The following is a 20,435-nucleotide window of genomic DNA, read 5'->3' on the forward strand; positions in this document are numbered from 1 at the left end:
TCCCCTGCTCGTGCGCTATCTCTGTCTCTCTCAAAATAAATAAACATTAAAAGAAATTCTTTTAAAATGAATTACTAGATTTGCATCACAGAAATCATGCATATATTGAGAGACGTATGAACATTAGCCACTAACACAACTTACATATCTTTATTTCCATTTAATCATGCACTAAGTATACTACTTTAAACCTTCAATCACATGATGATATGTTGTCAAATTACAGAGAGATGTTCTACTTAATGTGATCATTACCAGAAACAGATAAAAAGTTAAAGATTAAGAACTATCAATGTAAGAAAGTTTTTTCAGACAGTAAAACTTTCAGACTTTACTTAAGAACAATAAAACTGAACTACCAAACATACTTAATATTAGCTCTGTCAAAAAGTAGAAGCAGCATAGCCTCTTCCCAACCCTCAAACCACCCCCCCACCAAATGTCACACAACTTTGTATATGAATTAAATGGAAGTTTTCTTAGGACTGTGTTTAGTTACTTAATAGTACCAGACTGATAAGGCCAATTAGTTCTCCTAAGCATAAAATTGGTTACTTGGGGGCCTGAATAAGGCAGTTATAAGTCATGAAAATTAGAATTCCAAAGTGTTGGACAAAAACATATTGCCAAACTTATCAAACACAATGCAAACCAGAAGTCAGTGGAGTACCATCTTTAAAGTATTAAAAGAAAAACTGAATTTTTTTTAGTGATTGCTTTAGAGTTTGTAGGATACATTTATTCCAAACTACCTCCACTGTCAAATAACATTATACTGCCTTTCATGGGTAAGTGCCTTAAAACAGTATTCCAAATTCTTCTCTCCTGCCCCTTATAACATTGCTACCTATTTTCACTTATCTATAAGCTGTAATCACCCAATACATTGTTTCTATGTTTTGAACTTCCCTATTACATCAATTAAGAATAAGAAAACAAAAGGTTTTATTTTACCTTCATTTATTCCTTCTCTAATTTTCCTTTTCTCTGAAGAATTTAACATTTCTTGCAAGGCAAGTTAACAGTTCTTGTTGGCAACAGATTTCTTCAGTTTTTGTCTGAGAAACTTTTTAATTTCCCTTCACTTTTGAAAGATAATTTCAATGTATACAGAATTTTAGGTTGTTGATCTTTTTCTTTCAACACTAAACACTTCACTCTTCTCTCTTCTTCCTTGTATGGTTTGTGAAGAGAACTCCAAAGTAATTCCTAACCTTCTTCCTGTATAGGTAAGGTGTTTCTTCCCATTCTGGCTTCCTTCAAGATTTTCTCCTGGTCTTTGGTTTCCTGCAGTTTGTATATATGTCTAGGTGTAGATTTGGTAGTTGGCATATTTCGTGTCCTCTGAGCTTCCGGGATTGGTGGTTTGGAGTCTGTCATTAATTCTGGAAAATTCTCAGCCATTATTACTTCAAATATTTCTTTTGCTCCTTCCTCTTTCTGATGAGTCAGCCCACAAAAGGCATTCTTCACTTGTTACAGTACTTTTGATTTCTAGTAGTTTCTTTTGATTCTCTCTTACGATTTCAATCCCAATGCTCACATTACCCATCTGTTCTTACATGTTACATTTTGTACACCTTTTCCATTAGATGCCTTAAGCATATTGATCATAGTTTAAATTCACCTTCTGATAATTCCAAAATCTCTGCTATATCTCACTAGGAATTAGGCTGTATTTACTGTATAAAATTTCCTCAAACGTCCTGTGGGTTTTTTTTTTTTTAAGTTTATTTATTTAGAGAGCCAGAGAGAGCACACAAGCAGAGGAGGGGCAGAGAGAGAGAGGGAGAATACCGAGCAGGCTCTGTACTGTCAGCGCAGAGCCCAATGTGGGGCTCAAACTCATGAACCATAAGATCATGACCTGAGCTGAAATCAAGAGTTAGACGCTTAACCAAATAAGCCACCCAGGTCCCCCTAAGGTCCTTGTTTTTATCTCTCCTTGTTGTCTTTGGGTTTCCCTAGAAACTCCTTAAAGTGCAAGCCTCATAGTTCTTTAATCTGTAATCCCTTATTATTACACAGGAGCCCTGTTGATGTAAAATGTAGGGGGAAGGGAAGTATTCCATAACCCTATGATGAGGTCTGAGTCTTTTAGAGTGCTTTTGAAAGTGCCTGTCTTTTTTCCCCTCTTAGAAGAGACAGCAAGACTAGAGAGGAAGTTGATTTCCCCAAGTTGGTTAGGTTCTGGGAGTTTCCCCTTTGGGCAAGGAGAGAACAGAATGCTGTGAGCATACTGCAACATGGTGACTACTCCTCTCCTGCTGGAAGCATGAGGAAATAACTGTATCCCCAATCTTAACTGTGAGAACCTGGTGGAGCTTGTGGAGGAAAAACTTACAAAAGAGTGGGGAGCCCTCCTAAAACTGGACCCCAGGAGTTTTTAACTATCAAGCTAATCCACACTCAGCTTCTGGCTGGTCATCAGTTACAGTTCTCCTACCACTTCCTACTTACATTAGCTTATGCTCCCAGCAAGCTGTGATTCTTTGTATTCACCTGTCTCCCCAGTTTGGGGGGCATTAGTTTACTCTGTGACCTCAGTTCTCTGATGTATCTAAGAAGAATTGTTGCCTTTTAGTTTGTTCAACTTTGTTCCTGTTTTAAGGACAAGAGTGGTGACTTTTCTTTCATGTCTGAGTGGAAACCAGAATTTTTACGCCCTTTTGATGTCTTTCCATCATTCCTTGTACACTTTATTTTCTGGAACAATAAGATGTTCCAGATTCATCTTGTAGTTTTCTCAAGGGAGTCTTGGTTACTTTTAGTGGAGAATATTGTTTAGAAATCAAGATGTGGATACAAAGTATACTCATTGCTATGGGGGGTATCATTAATTCTAGAACCTCTAAGCACCGCACTGAGAAGTTTATATATTTATATACATACACACACATCCCATATTTCTCTATCCATCTATCCTTCTCTGCATATGGTAAAAACAGTTCATACTCCTACCTCCAAATCCAACCCAACACCCCAGAGACATTCTAGCTGTCCCTATATCCATGTTTTTCTCTTGTCCAACAGTGAGAAACCTGGCTTTTATTTTCCTAATATATTTATTCGTTTGCATAATCCTAAAAAACATAAAAAGTAGTTTTAGAACTACTACCTACTACCACTAAGAAAAGCACATATACTGACTAAAATTCAAAGTATTTGTTTAGTGCTCATTTCGGCAGCACCTATACTAAAATTGGAATGATACAGAGAAGATTAGCATGGCCCACCGTGCAAGGATGATTGGCAAATTTGTTTATTCTTCCTTTGTAGGGGGGAGGAGTGGTAAATTTTCCAGATAATGAAATTCACAATAACTATACCTTATTAATTTTGACAAATGTGTGTATCTTTATTAAGTTATGGAACATTTTCCATTTTCATCACCTCCAAAATTCCCTTGTACTGCTTTTCAGTCAATCCCCACTTCCTCTGAGGCAATCAGTGGTCTGATTTTTCACAATAGTTTTGTCTAGCACTTCATAAAAATGCAATCACACTGTATAATATTCTTTTGTGCCTGAATCCTTTTGCCCAGCACTGTGATGTTAATATTCATCCAGGATGTCACATGTATCAGTAATTCATTCCTTTTTGTTGTTCCCAAGTAACTTCTTCTATGGATGTATCAGTTTGTTTACCCATTTTATATATGAGACAAGAGATTCAAAGTGCCTAAAGTCACACAGTTAATTGGATGAGAAGAATTCCAAGGACTTCAGAACCACAAGTACTATAAACTCTTGATCCTTAGTGTGGTGTTCTTTTCACTTTACAAAAGCACCACTTCAAACAAATTTTTAAAATAACAACAAAAACTGTAGGGATATATTTTTTATCATATAAATTTAGTGATTTATAAGGAAATACCTATATAATCACATCACAGATGTAATATTTTTTTAAAAAATCACTGTGATAATTTTCAATAAATTCTTAGTAGGAAATGAAAAATATCCAAAATTAAAAGGTTATTGAATCAAATATTTTTAAATCTTTAAGAATATCTATCTGTACAGGTGACAACACTGACATTTCTTCCATAATCCATGCTCCTTCCTAATCCTTACTTCTGCCAATGCTGATTTCAAATTTACCTGGCATTTCTCAAATATCTCTTAAACATTTACCTTATCTTCAGTCAATTACAGGAAAGTAATTTGTATATTCACTAATGTCTTCAGTTTAAACTTATTAACTACCAAGAAGAATACTCTCCTAATTCTAACATTTGTAAGCAATTTTTAGCCTTCTGAGTCTCTCAAGTCTGCCAAATCATCCATTTTTAATTCCCTACTTAGAAAATCCATCAATCTATCTCTCCTTAAAACATAACATAAAAGACAGTTCTTCTTCAACCCATAATCTTTAAGCTCCTTCTCAAATTACAACTGACTAATTCTGATCTAAGAATGATAATTTTTCTGTAGCATGAGATGCTACTACTTTCCCCTAATGATGAAAGTTTATGGTAGCACCATTCAACATGACCTTAAGTCACTGCCATAGACTGAAGGGTCAAAAGTAGACCACCAAGAGGGAGACTGCCATTAGGTTGGGTTGTCCCATCACCTCCTCTATTGCCCCAAACATACATACCCTGTATCTTGGCCCAATCTCAATGAACTTGCTTAACATGAAGTAATGGAAAATTTGAGGTCTCTTCCTCAGAAGATATGAACGGATCTATGGATCTATTATATTTGGTGTAAGTTCCACTGTATGGTTCCCCTCTAATAGGTTTCTAGAGCTCTCAGGTATTCCAAAACAACATCCATCTCATAAGAACATGGTGAAGTATAAAGTGCACCTTGAAGTACTGAGCACATGTAGATGCTATTTTAATTTGAAATGCTCCCACAAGTTAGGGATTATTATCCTAATTTTCCTAACATGAGAACAGATTAACTTTAGACCTAATCTACCATACATATGATGGCCCAAGAACTTAGTCTATGACATGAATAAGGTACATGAGACCAACTGATTTATCTTATTTCATTTATAAGCCACAACCCTTAGCTCATAATTTATATGAAATAAAATTCAATTATTATTTTAAGTGAAGAAAATGAAACATTTAAGATGTAATCAGAGTGGTGAATATAAAACTCTATAACAAAACTTCCCAATGCCAGTCACTAGATCAAGGACAAATGATGGTTTCATTATTAACAGCTATGGCAGAGACAGCTGTTTAGAATATGGCTTCATCTTTTGGCTTTAGGTTTTGAAAATTCCTGTGAACTTCTACTTTAATTGAAATTTTTGATATAGCCAAGATAACATGTCTAAACAGCTGGACTCCACGTATAATGAAATTAAGCTTACTTGAAAGAAAAAAAAATGCCAGGCCTGTAATGTTACCTGCTCATTTTTCCTTTTTGCTATTAGAAAAATTTTACAAAGTAGGTTAATGTTTAAGGCATACTTTCCTCAACTGGCAGAGAATGTAATAATTTACATCCTATTTCTTTCCCTAGAAATATAGTGGCCAAAATAAGGGAGATTTACGGAAGGCAATGATTAATCCACAGAACCAACCTAGGTAGTCAGGCAACTGATCATCCCATCATCTCCCAGAATTAACTGGAGATAATAAGACAGAAATGAGAAAAGAACATAAACTCTTGGAACACAGCAAATTGCCTTGGAAGGGAAGGAAAAATGGAAACTTTTGGTCCCAGTTAAAGTGTCGATGAGAATATACTTCTATCTGAATGTTAAAAAAAAAAAAAAAAAAAAAAAAAAAAGTGTTAAGAATGCAGGTAAAATAAAGACAATTAAAGGTAGTAAATAAATTTAGAAACTGGATTATTAAAATTATGCTTACAGGGGCGCCTGGGTGGCGCAGTCGGTTAAGCGTCCGACTTCAGCCAGGTCACGATCTCGCGGTCCGGGAGTTCAAGCCCCGCGTCAGGCTCTGGGCTGATGGCTCAGAGCCTGGAGCCTGTTTCCGATTCTGTGTCTCCCTCTCTCTCTGCCCCTCCCCCGTTCATGCTCTGTCTCTCTCTGTCCCAAAAATAAATAAACGTTGAAAAAAAAATTTAAAAAAAAAAAAATAAAAAAAATAAAAATAAAAATATTTTCTTGCCTATTGTACGGAAATTAGAATAAACTATCAACCATACATTTTTACTGAACACATAGTACATAAATGGTTTTTTATAGGTAATATGGATTTTAAAATGAATTAAATATAGTCTCTTGCCCCATCCCCAACTCGGGATAGGGTTTGGGGCACAAAGACACATATAAAACATTACAGAAGTGGCAAACAAAATGCCCAGGGAACCTAGAGAAAAGAGAAATTATTCAGAATAGGAATGTGGCAAAAAAGATTTCACCAAAGTGCTATTTACACTGAGCTTTAGATGGGCAAGAATTTAATAGGCAAAGACAGAAAAAGGTAAAGCAAGAAAAAAAACAGAAGGAATAATATATGAAAGGTATAGAAATTAGGAAAAAGTATAGGATATATTCAGGAAAATCCAAGTATATAAGTGGGGCCGGAATATAGGGTTCATAGTAATGGGAGACAAAAATAAGAAAAGAAAAGCCTAGAGGGGCGCCTGGGTGGCTCAGTCGGTTAAGAGTCCAACTCTTGGTTTTGCCTCAGGTCACCATCTCACGGTTTGTGAGTTCTGACCCCACATCTGGCTCTGCACTGACAGTGTAGAGCCTGTTTGGGATTCTCTCTCTCCCTCCCTCTTTGCCCCTCCCCTGCTCACACTGTCTCTGTCTCTCTCAAAATAAATAAATAAAATTAAAGAAAAGCAAAGCCTAGAAAAGCAGATTGAAAAAGAGATTGAGGAAGTCCGTAAACATTACACAAAAAGTTCATTTTTAGCAGTGGGGATTCAAATTATTTTGAACCTTAGAGGCACACAGAATCTAGGTTCCCACTATCAGATGAGCCTGTGTACGAGTTAAATTTCACTTTAACAACTGTGTTATCTTACAGCCATCAATCACCAACTCTCCTGCAAGATTTAGAATCAGAATAAATGCAGAAGCGAGTTAAACACTAAATTTTAATAGATTCAGCTGTTCAATGGTCAATATGATTATAGAATAAATAGGGTAACCATATAATTTGTCATCTAAACTGGGATTTTTCAGAATAAAGGGGGGGAACTATTATTAATTATGCTAGTATTAATTAGGAACGTCCCAAGCAAACTGGGGTGGATTGTTAACCTTGTTATAAAAACTCCCCAAATCAAAGGGACTCCTTACTTTTTCTTTCTTAGATTCTCTTCAGTGGGAAACTCCTACTATGAAGCAGGAGAAGAATCTAGTACTTGATATTGAGATTAGTGGCTATGGCATTTTAAAGAGATAGGCACACATTAAAAATGAATAACAGACCTATTCTTTTTATAGTAAGAGACTTGAAGGGTGAATAACTTCATGCAAATCTGTCAAAGACTTCTTTAACAGCAACCATGAACACAGAGGAACTACATACTGATTACTAACCTCACAAAAGCACATTTAGACTTAGATGGTATTCCCAGAGTTTCTGTGTTTATTTGAAAACAGGTTAATTTTCAACTATACCAACCATCTCAAAGCATATTTCTTTTTGTTTTAATACACTACAAGAAAGAAAAAATGTTTTTACTGCTAAAATTACAGAAAACACTTCATGGTTTGTTATGTGGGTGGTTGCAACACTTGGCCTTTAACCTCTTGCCAAATACCACATCACATGTGTTCTGAATCACCAGTAAACCCAGATGCCCTTATATGAGATATTTCAAATCCATCCAGAAGTTAAGAGACAAAACAATATGGTCTTCATGAATGAAACAAAGAACTTCTAAAAGACAGAAAAGAGAGAGAAGAGAAAGAAAAGAAAAAAGAAAAGAAAAGAAAGGAAGGAAGGAAGGAAGGAAGGAAGGAAGGAAGGAAGGAAGGAAAAAGAAAGAAAGAAAAAGAGGGAAAAGAAGGGAAAGTGGAAGAAAGAAAAAGGGAAAGAAAGAAAAACAGGGAAAGGAAGAAACAAGCGAACCAAGAACTTCTAACGTCAGTACTTGAGGAAAATAATTTAACTGCTTTCTTTTTCTTTTAATGTTTATTTATTTATTTTTAATATTTATTTATTTTTGAGAGAGACAGACAGAGCATGAGAGGGGAGGGGCAGAAAGAGAGGGAGACCCAGAATCTGAAATAGGCTCCAGGCTCTGAGCTGTCAGCACAAGGCCCAATGCAGGGCTTGAACTCAAGAACAGTGAGATCATGACCTGTCCAGAAGTAGGACGCCCAACTGACTGAGCCACCCAGGTGTCCCCTATTTATTTTTTGAAAGAGAGACAGGGTATGAGCGGAGAAGGGGCAGAGAGAGAGTGGGAGACAGAATCTGAAGGAGGCTCTGGGCTCTGAGCTGTCAGCACAGAGACTGACAGCTGGGCCCGAACTCATGAACCATGAGATCATGACCTAAGCCAAAGGCGGACACTTAACCAACTGAGCCACCTAGGTGCCCCTAATTTAACTTCTCTCTAAATATTCATTCTGGTCAAAGTCTAAGACCAGATAAAAAAGGTCTTGCCACAACAAAAAGAAGCCAAAACTTTTGATATTAAAAAATATTTATATTTATAATCACCTTATGCCAGGGGTTGGTCAACTTTTACCCTAACAGGACAAATAGTAAATTGTTTAGGCTTTGTAGGCCATAGAGTCTCTTCAAGTATCCATATCTCTCTCCATCTTTTTTTTTTTTTTTTTTTTTGGAGAGGAGAAAGAGAGACGGAGAGCACTGTGTACTTAGTATGGAGCCCAATGCAGGGCTTGATCCCATGACCCTGGGGTCACGACCCAAGTCAGAATCAAGAGTTGGACGCTCCACCAACTGAGCCACCCAGGCACCCCTATCCTTATCCTTCTGAAGCACAACAGCAACTACAGACAATATGAAAATGAATGGAAAGGGCTGTGATCCAGTAAAACTTTACTTACAACTGGATTTGGTTCTCAGGGCTGTATAAGAGTATAAGCTCTTTTCTAGAATATAAGCTCTTTTTTATCACGCTTGTCTTGGATAGTGCCTGGTACATAATATATGCTCTGAAAATGTTTATAGATGAATATTATTTAGATATCAAAAAAGAAGCAAAATGTCTGAGCTACCATGGGACAAACATCGTGCTTATTGAGTATTATGTGAGTTATTATTCTAGTTAGAGTTCATAGGTTGATATTTCTCACATAAAATATATAAATATTTTTCATTAAAAAAAACTTTAATTGTAATATTAATCATGTCACTACTGAACTCTGCCTACCCAAGATTAATACTAATTTTCTGGCTTTTCCAGGCCATTTACATAAATAGGTAATCTGATTACATAGTATAAGGACTGGAGCTGAAAGGTCATGTTGAGTTAAAGCCAGGATTAATACCATGGCAAGTGAGAGTCAAAGGCAGGTGGAAAGAACCCTGCAGAGAAGATGTGTGTGCAGGGAATGGAAGAAAAGACAGAACTGTCTGTACCACGCAGTGAAGATCTGAGAGATTTCTCTGCATTATAATAATAAATCTCCTTTTTATTAGAGCTTCTTTGAAAGGGCTTCTATTCTTTGCAGTTAAATGATTCCTGACTAGAAAATGGATTATGAAACATTTTGGAGAGGAGTTAATATTTGAGATGAATTCTTAAAAAATGAAGACAGGGTTTCTAGTCTACATGGAGTAATAGAGAACAGATTTACAATCCTGCCTGAAACAACAACAAAAACAGAAGAAATATATGAAACAATAGTTTCCACACATTGGACAATGGCTGGTATAGGAGAGTAATCCCTGACAGAAGGGAAACAAAGTCAGCACCCTGGGAGCAGAGGGAGAAGGAAGCCAAGTGGAAGCTCAACAATCTCCCTGAGCTGAGAAAGTATGAGTCCAAGACTGCTGGAATTTGCCTGGGAGAGTACTAGAGAGGAGAGAGTCGCAGAGAGATAGTAGAGTAGGTCTGCAGAGGGCCCCGTCAAGACTATTGAGTAGTATAGTATCAGCACATACTTGTGAGGAATCTACCCAAAGCTAGGAAAAGAACTAAAAGGAACAGAGGGAACAATCCCAGGGGGTCAGACAGTGGCAAGAATAATTTGTTTCATTGAGAAAGGAAAAAAAAAATCTCATATTTCACAGGACATCAGGCAGAACAATCATAATGTCTCAGTAGTGGCACAAAATTAGTCCTAGATAAAGTTTGCTCTGGGTTCCACCTGAACAAGCATAAAAATAGCACTGAAAGTGTCAAACTCTTTCCAAATAACAGTGTCCCAGAATAAAACTCAAGAATACTTCTAGGGGTGGGGTGCCTGGGTGACTCGGTCGGTTAAGTGACCAACTTCGGCTCACGTCATGATCTCACGATTCATGAGTTTGAGCCCCGCGTCAGCCTCTGTGCTGACAGCTCAGAGTCTGGAGCCTGCTTCAATTCTGTATCTCCCTCGCTTTCTGCCCCTCTCTCACTCGCACTTTGTCTCTCTCTTTCTCTCTCTCTCTCAAAAATAAATAAACATTTAAAAAAAAAAAAAAGACTACTTCTAGGAGTGCCTGGGTGGTTCAATCGGTTAAGCTTCCAACTCTTGATTTCAGCTCAGGTCATGATCTCACAGTTTTGAGATCAAGCCCCACATGGGGATCTTTGTGGGCGTGAGCCTGCTCAAGATTCTCTCTCCCCTTCCCACCCCTCCCCCACTCTCTCCCTCCCTCCCTCTCTCTCAAAAAAAAAAAAAAAAAGTATTCTAGAAATACAAAATATCCCAAACACAAGGTTAAATTCACAATGTCTGGCATGTAATAAAAAATTATCAGGCATGAAAATAAATAGAAAAATATGAGAAGAAAAAGCAGCAATAGAAACAAGGCAAAAAACTGATAAATACTAGAATTAATAAAAATATCAAGATAGTTCTTATAACTGTAATCTGTATGTTGAAGAAGGTAGAGGAATGCTTGGACATGTTAAGCAGAGATGTGGACAACATAAAAAGAATGTGAATCAAAATTTTCATCTTACCAGAGATGAAAAATAAATGTTTGAGATGAAAAATACAATGGATGGAATTAATAGCATATTAGAAATGGTAGAATTAAAGATTAAGAACTGGAAAACAGCAATAGAAATTACTCAAAATGAGGCATAAAATAAGCCTGAAAAAAAAATGAAAATGTTAGTAACCTACACATGAGCTTTAAGCAGTCTCATATACTTGTAATCTGAATCCTCAAGATGGAGGATAAGTGCTATATAAAATTACAAAAAAAAAAAAAAAAAAAGCAAGAGAGAGAGAAAGAGAAAGATACGGACGTATGGGCTGAAAGTAGTACACAAGAGCAAGCTCTAATGGATTATGGAGAGTAGGAAAGAAATGGCAATGGCATTTGTCTGACAATGGCAGACAAGTAACACAGCTAGAAGCTGCTGCCTCTAAGAAAGAAGTAAGGACCCAGATTAGGATGTGATGGTAAGAAAAGAGAGAACTGAAAACATTTTAAAGGAAGAAATAATAGGAATTCATGATTAACTATATACTGGAAAGGACAATGTTAAGAAGTTTAAATTTCGAAAATGACCAAGCTAAGTTTGAATCCCAGATTTTTTACTTATTATACGAAGTTGGAGACGTTATTTAATATCTCTCTGCCTTAGTTTCCTCATTAGTAAACTGTAGAATATAGTAGTACCTATCTAATAGGGCTGTTTTGAGAATTAAATGAGTTAAAACATGGAAAGTACTCTGACATGTAGTAAGTGCTTAATAAATACTGGTTATTGCAGTTCTCAAACCTTTTGGTCTCAGGACTATTTTTCACTCTTAAAAGTTATGGAGGACCCCAAAGAATTTTATGTGGGCAGTCTATCAGTATTTACCATATTAGATATTAAAACTGAGAAATATATAAAGTATTGACATTTTCATTCATTAAAATTAATAAACCTATTACATGTGCACATGAGCAACATTTTGTTTTTTAAAAGAAAAACATTGGTGGGAAGATACAAACTGTTTTACATTTTTGTACATCTCTCTAATGTCTGGCTTACTAAGAGAAAGCTGGGTTCTCATATCTGCCTTTGTTCAATCTGTTGCTTATGTTGTTTTGGCTAGGAAAGACAACCAACCAAACTGTGTTATGTAGAAGCTAATACACCCAAGAAAACTAAGATAGCATCTCCTGGGTAGAACAACTAAGTTTTAAAAAGGGGACAGCAAATTATTCATTCTTTAAATCTTAAGAGTGCTCAAGAGCGGAATAAGATATTAACTACAAACTATTTTAGTCAGCTCACAAGTTAAAGAGCCAGAGAAACTATTTGCTTATTAAATTTATCCCACATGAGCTATAAGAACTGCAGAAAGGAGATGGAACCACAAAGAATTCCCATATAAGATAAAAGAGATGCACAGTTCTACATGAAGAGTAAGGAAATGCCTAGGCCTGAGCTGAGAGTTTGGAAAGTTCTAAGTGTAAGAAATCAGATCTCTAAAGGACACAGAAAAAGAGAGCAGGGCCAAGTAATGGAATCTGGGGCAGGTGGGGAGGCCAGGGGGGGGGGGTGCCAGTACTGGACAGAAGGAAAACAATCTTCTTTTTATGGGCAGAAGATTTAAATAGATACTTCACCAAGAAAGATATGTGAATGGCAAATAAGCGCATGAAAAGATTTACAGTATCCTTAGTCCTTAGAAATGAAAATTAAAACAACGAGATATCATTACATTCCCACCAGAAAAAGATACACTTTTAAAAAGAATAAACCAGAAGCAAATGTTGGGAATATGGAGAAATTGGACCTTCCATACACTGTTAGAGGTAATGCAAAATGGTATAGCTACTTTGGAAGAGTCTGGTAGTTTCTTATGACCTAAACTTACTATATGACCCAGAAATCCTACCCCAAGAGAAATGAAAATATACAGTCACATAAAGACTTGTACATGACTGCTCACAGCAGCTTTTTCATAATAGTCCAAACTGGAAACAATCCAAATGTCCAGTATACACCATTGCAGTATATCCATATAATGGAATATGACTTAGCAATGTAAAGGAACACGCTACTCATACATGCAACAATATGGATAAAGGCACAAATGACTACATATTGTAGGATTCCATCACATGAAATTCTGGAAAAGGCAAAACTATAGTAATTATAGTGACAAAGCAGATCCATGATTGCTGGAAGTGGGGAGAGAGGTTTGACTGAAAGGAACACAAGGAAACTTCTTAGGGTGATAAATTTTCTATATATCACGATTGTGGTGACAGTAGTTATAGGATTGCTACATTTGCCAAAACTCACCATTTGTATACTTAAAATAGGTCAGTTCTGTTGTACACAAGTTATATCTCAATACTACTAATTAAGGAAAAATAATGAACACATCTTCCTTCATCTTATCTGTCACTCACCAGGATTTCTCAACGGTTGACAGAAAATGGCAGCAGGTAGGAAAGCAGAGACATGGAAATCATTGACAAGAAAGGATAGGGAGTCGATAGGAATGATGCAATCAAATGAAGAAATAATATGCCATTTTTATTAGGTTTCAACCATTCCAAAAATGAGAATAATCAGCTTCTAAAAGACACCTTGACCAGTCCAAAATATGTTTTGTTGTTAAAAGTATTTCTTCCATTATGTTCTAAGGGATACCTAAATCAGAAGCATCCTAGACCTTCTCTGCCAGAAACTCTAGGTGCAGTCCCCAGTCTACCTCTTAAATTGCTCCCAAAGAAATTATTTTGTGGGGTGCCTGGCTGGCTTAGACAGTAGAGCATATGACTCGATATCAGGGTTGTGAGTTTGAGTCTCATGTTGGGTGCAGAGATCACTTAAAATTAAAAAATCTTGGGGCAGCCAGGTAGCTCAGTCGGTTATGTATTGGACTCTTGATTTTGGCTCAGGTCATGATCTCATGGTCATTAGATCAAGCCCCATGTAGGGCTCGGCCTGGAGCACGGAGCCTGCTTGAGATTCTCTCTCTTTCTCTCTCTCTCTCTCTCCCCCTCCTTCCCTCCCTCCCTCCCTCCACCCCTAGTCCATTTGTGCTCTCTCTCAAAATAAACTTAAAAAAAAAAAACAAACTTCTGTTCTCCTTTTAAAAAATTTTTTTTAATATTTTTAAATTTTTTTTTTTTAATTTTTTTGAGAGAGAGCACATACGCTGGGGAGGGACAGAGAGAGAGGGAGAATGAGAATCCCAAACTGGCTCCATGCCCTGCACAGAGCCCAACCCGGGGCTCAGTCTCACCACAGTGATTTCATGAACTGAGCTGTGATCAAGATTCCAATGCTTTACTGAGCCATCCAGGTGCTCCAAAATAAAAAATCTTAAAAAAAAAAAAAAAAAAAAAAGAAGCAGAAATTATCTTGCAAACCGAATCAGAGAGAACCACTGTACTAGAAGGAATGTACACACGTGCTTGCATACACACATACCCAATTTAGGTTTGCAAAAATCTCCAAGTCAATAGTATTAAACAGCACATATGGTTTCTTTTTTTTTTAATTTTTTAAATGTTTATTTATTTTTTGAGAGACAGAGCATAAGCAGGAGAGGGGCAGAGCAAGAGGGAGACACAGACTCCAAAGCAGGGTCCATGCTCTGAGCTGCCAGCACGGAGCCCAACGCGGGGCTCGAAGTCCTGAACTGTGAGATCATGACCTGAGCGGAAGTCGGAGGCTTAACTGACTGAGCCACCCAGGCGCCCCTAACATATGATTTCCTTATGGGAACAGAGAATCATCATTAATTACTTCCTGGAGATGTAAGCATCTCAAAAGAGATCATCTACCAAAACCATTTAGGAAACTCCAAATGTACTCAATGTATTGCCTTCCAATCACCCTGGACTTAAATAGACAATTTCTAAGCAAAGAAAATAAAAAGACCCGAGACCATACCAAGTTTGAAGTTCCATGTTGCCATATTGCTTCTATTTCACCACTATCTAGTTGTTAGTAGCAGGTGACAGCCACTTTGATTTTAATTACTATTTGTAAATCACAATAGTTTCTTTAAATATGTGATTTTAAAAAGCATATGCTATATTCTCCTCTTAATAAATTCTGTTGATTTGTTAAAGAATTTCCTATGGGCTTTCTCTGTATATTCAACTTAATTTCAAACATCTTTAAAATCACGTCAAAAGAAAATATAATTTAATAATGAAACAAAACAATGTTAGGAACTGTAGAGAACAAAGCTGAGTGAATAGCCAAGTTCTTTACCTTCATGAGGTGGTGTGTGTATGTTTTACAATACACATAAAACTCACCATTTCAAATTTTTCAGTGTACAATTCAGTGATATTAAGCACATTCACAATACTGTGTAACCATTATCACCATTCATCTCTAGAACATCTGGATCATCCCAAACTGAAACTCATTTAACATTAAATCCCCATTTCCTCCTTCCTCAGGCCCTAATAACCACTAATTTGCTTTCTTTCTCTATACCACATACCTCATATAAGTGGAATCATACAATATTTGTCCTTCCATCATGAGTATTTTCTACTAATTCTTAATACATCTCTAGGAACCAAGCCCTGAGGGACACAAAGACTGGCAGCATACTAATCTGCCCTCAGGAAACTTACACTTTAATAGGGAAGTCAGACAAGTCAAAAACAAAACCTTGCAAGTCAGTGTGATAACAGCTCTAACAGAGGTACAAAGTACAATGGTGGCACAAAGGACTAATTAACTCAGGAAAGTCAGGAAAGCTTCGCAATGGAGGTAACGTCTCAGGACATTTTAAAATATTCACTGAATTCATTGAATGGAAATGGTCATTTCCTCCAGAGGAATGGCATTCATTCACTCATCAAACATTTAAGGAAGGACAACACTACACCCAGCACTCCACACCTACAAGAGCCAAAGTTCCTGCTTCCCCTAAGCTGAAAGTAAATGCAGAACCATGAGATACACATCCGAGGAAGAGTTAAGTAGTTCAGACTGAAAAGCAAAGTGCTTGGGGAAAAATAAGATGAGGCTGGGAAGGGATTCAGGTATCAGATTATGGAAAAGTCATCCAGAGTTTTACTCTATACTGTAGGCCAGTTTGGGAACTTTAGAATATATAAGAATCATTAGTGGCACTTGCCAGAAGTACACATTCCTAGACAACCCCAGAGGTTTTTATTTCATATGTCTGAGATGGACCTCAGCAATGTGTATTTTTTTTTAAAGTTATTCTGTGTGTGTGTGTGTGTGTGTGTGTGTGTGTGTGTGTTTTGAGAGAGAGCAAGGGAGCGAGTGGGGGAGGAGCAGAGAGAGGGAGAGAGAATCCCAAGCAGGCTCTTGCACTATCAGTGCAGAACCCCACATGGGGCTCAAATCCATGAACCGTAAGATCATGACCTGAGATCAAGAGTCGGACACTTAACCAACTGAGCCACCTAGGAGCCCCAGGAATCTGTATTTTTAATGAGTACCCCAGGTGATTCTAAAACAAGTATATCCATGAACTACTTTTCAGGAAATACCTCTGTAGAAAACAGGAAACTAAAGATGGCTTCAAAGCACACAATAATGTGAACAGATTATATGTTTTATTAATTTTCCCCGTTTATAAAGTAATACATGCTTTTATAAGATATAAAAGAGCACAAAAAAGAAAAACACCACTCAAATCCATAACCTTCACATTCAATATTTTATTATTTTCCTAATGTTTATATTATATAAACTTTTATTTTTTTTAATTTTTTTTAACGTTTATTTATTTTTGAGACAGAGAGAGACACAGCATGAACGGGGGAGGGTCAGAGAGAGAGGGAGACACAGAATCTGAAACAGGCTCCAGGCTCTGAGCTGTCAGCACAGAGCCCGACGCGGGGCTCGAACTCACGGACCGTGAGATCGTGACCTGAGCCGAAGTCGGACGCTCAACCAACTGAGCCACCCAGGCGCCCCTATATAAACTTTTCAACAGAAGGTTCATACTGTACAGACTAAACTCTATGTTCTTCACTTAGTCATGCATGTGCACATGTCCTCTTTCTAAGATTTTTGATGGCTGTCTGGCAGGTCACATGCATCATATAGATGTAACTACCCTTTTTTTAAGTACTTAAGTTATTAGCAATTTTTCACCTAGTTTCCTATACCACTGTCAATATGTCAACATTTGGATAAAATGTGGGTTTTAGAAAGATCACTCTAGTGACATCATAAGGGCTGAATTTGAAAAGAGGTGAATTCAGAGATAATCTGAGAGGCTATTACGATGGCCTAAAATTTTACTCAAAGTAGTAATAATAGAAACGGACAGAGAGTGGATTTGATAGTCTACAATCTACATGTAAAGATTTGTCATCTGTTTAAGATTATATACAAAGAAATAATTCCTCTTCTTCAATAAATGTTTACCAAAGCCCGACAATGTATCAAAGAATGATTACTAAGAAAAATACACTAGAAGAATACTACGCATTTGCACTTTCTTTTATTTGTGTATATGTGCATGCGTAGGATCAGGATTCCAATTGCATTTAAGTAATTTAGAGTCTTCCTTTTCATCAGAGGAAAAACAATCCCCTATTCTGAACGTACAACTACAAAAGTAGAGCCAGAAAGAGTCACAGTTGTCAACAAAAGCTTGACCCTCTGTTCTCAAGTTATAAGCTGGGGCTGTAGTGGGAATTTAACACACTACACAAGAAATTGCCCGTGATCAGGTTTACTTCAGTTTTTAAAAAGAATCTGCATATACTGGGGCTTTCTGCCAAAAAAGCAAATGTTTCATGCATTTGGCTCCTCGTCCTTTCATGTGGCTAGTGTCCAATATCAACTTGGAGATCTCCCCATTTCAAAATCTGCCAGCTACTGAAACATGGGTCAAACAAAACATTTTTCCTTTCTATGAAAAAGTGTAATGTATCATGACAAGGAATCTTACTAGGTAAAGCTGAGATCACATAAAAATGCTTACAATGAACAAGTTCCACCTAACATTTTTTTTTAAATACTAATATCCATTAAGCTTCAGATTTCAAAAGTCAGGATTTTTTATAATTAAGTATTAAATTCTTGAATCACACATATACAAAGATTCTGTATTTAGTAAATCTGACACATCTCAATTGATGTAGAAGAAAAAAAATAGCATATCTTACTTTCTTTTTGAGATAACACTACTTTTTTTATTCATCTACCATATAATTCTTTAAAAAACTAGAAGTTTCTGGGGCGCCTGGGTGGCTCAGTCAGTTAAGCGTCTGACTTCAGCTCAGGTCATATTCTCACAGTTTGTGAGTTCAAGCCCTGCGTCGGGCTTTGTGCTGACAGCTCAGAGCCTGGAGCCTGCTTCAGATTCCATGTCTCCCTCTCTCTCTGCCCCTTCCCCACTCACTCTCTGTCTCTCTCTCAAAAATAAATAAACATTAAAAAATAATCAAAAAATAAAATAAAATAAAACACTAGAAGTCTTTTATCACTTTTGATAATTCAAAGCATATATATATATATATATATATTCAAAAAACGTTCCCATACTTTGAAATTTCCAAGTTTTATTTTATTTTATTATTATTTTTTTAATGTTTATTTATTTTGGGGACAGAGAGAGACAGAGCATGAACGGGGGAGGGGCAGAGAGAGAGGGAGACACAGAATCGGAAACAGGCTCCAGGCTCTGAGCCATCTGCCCAGAGCCTGACGCGGGGCTCGAACCCACGGACCGCGAGATCGTGACCTGGCTGAAGTCGGACGCTTAACCGACTGCGCCACCCAGGCGCCCCCCAAGTTTTATTTATACTAGTTGGTTTATGAATTTTTAGTGATCTTAAAGCTTCCATCTACACTTCCAATAACTTCCAACACTTTCTCAATTAACTGACCACAAAAACCAAAACATATTGATTTCTTACTTGTACTGTACCTCATGTCTATTTAATTCTATATAGTCCCAGGGGTGCTTGGCTCCCTCAGTCAGTACAGCATGCAACTCATGATCTCAGGGTTGTGAGTATGAGCCCCACCCTGGGGAATAAAGATTAGGTAAAAATAAAATCTTAAAAAAAAAATTCTACATAGTCCTAGGAGCATAATAAACAAACATATGTGAGTCTAGCTACTTCATAATATGTAGTATTAATTTTTTATTCCAAATTAAATATGTACTATCACAATAACAGGCTCAGAATAAAAATCTAGTGAATTTCAAGGGATTAACATAAGTAGAAAAATAAGACATAAAACGTAAAATTAAAACATACTGTGGTCCCTGAGTCATTAGAATTATATTCTATCTTCATAACAATAGCCACAATCTCATGGCCCTCAAATCTAATCAGACTGTTTTTAGTAGGGACAAAATTTATTATAAACTTACACTTTTACTAATAATCTGAAAGATCTCAGGATATGCCAAAAAAGTACATGACTTTATACTATAGAGTCACCTTCTGAAATATCAATACTTCAGCAATAGCAACAATCATTATCATCAAGGAAATCTCCCTAAAAGATAAATCTCATATCAGAAAAAAAAAAAAAGTGGGGGAAAATAAGAAAAAAATCATAAATCATGTAAGAGCTATGAGACAGTACCTGATGCTCTAACATCCACTTAACTGAAATCACACAGAAGAGAGAGAACAGTTCGAAAGAAATACATGAAGAGATAATGGCTGAGAATTTTCCAAATTCAATAAAAGATACCAAACCACAGAACCAAGCAGTTCAGAGAACACCAAGCAAAAGCAAACAGACATATCATGTTCAAAAGTAAAGGCAAATAATATGTAAAGACAAAAAATTTTAAAGATAGAAAAAAAAAAAAAGACACGTAATATATCGAATCAAAGGTTAAGAATTACAGCAAAACTACATAAGCCAGACAACAGCAGAGTAGTATCTAAAGGGGAGGGGAAAGCAACCCACAATTCTATACTCAGCAAAAATATTTTATAAAAATAAAGGAAAAATAAGTCTGTTTTAGAAAAGTAAAACTGGGATAATTTATTACCACCAGACTTGCACTACAATAAATGTTAAAGAAAGTTCTTGGGGCAGATGGAACAGGATACAAGACAGAAACTTGGATCCGCACAAAGAAATCAACAATACTAGAAATGACATAAATGAAAGTCTTCATTTATTTCTTATTTGTAATTGCTCTAAAAGGTAACTGTCTATCAGTGCCTGGGTGGCTCAATCGGGTAAGCGTCCAACTTCGGCTCAGGTCATGATCTTGCGGTTCATGAGTTCAAGCCCCGCGTCAGGCTCTGTGCTGACAGCTCAGAGCCTGGAGCCTGCTTTGGATTCTGTCTCCTTCTCTCTGCCCCTCCCCAACTCATGCTCTGTCTCTCTCTCAAAAATAAACAAATATCAAAAAAATTTAAAAAAAAAGGATAACTGTCTAAAGCGAAAATAGTAGCAACATATTGT

At 36.7% G+C, this 20,435-nt stretch overlaps 1 protein-coding gene and 1 non-coding gene across 5 annotated transcripts in view; one reads left to right on the top strand and one right to left on the bottom strand.

Annotated features, from left to right (window-relative positions):
- Positions 1-20,435, bottom strand: part of REV3L (REV3 like, DNA directed polymerase zeta catalytic subunit) — a 177,383-nt gene that overhangs the window by 137,544 nt on the left and 19,404 nt on the right. The window lies entirely within an intron of this gene.
- LOC115515107 lies at positions 3,173-3,277 on the top strand. The gene has a single exon (XR_003969170.1). It is a non-coding gene; the product is annotated as a U6 spliceosomal RNA (small nuclear RNA).

This window comes from Lynx canadensis, chromosome B2, assembly GCF_007474595.2.
Source record: "Lynx canadensis isolate LIC74 chromosome B2, mLynCan4.pri.v2, whole genome shotgun sequence".
Lineage (NCBI taxonomy): Eukaryota > Metazoa > Chordata > Mammalia > Carnivora > Felidae > Lynx > Lynx canadensis.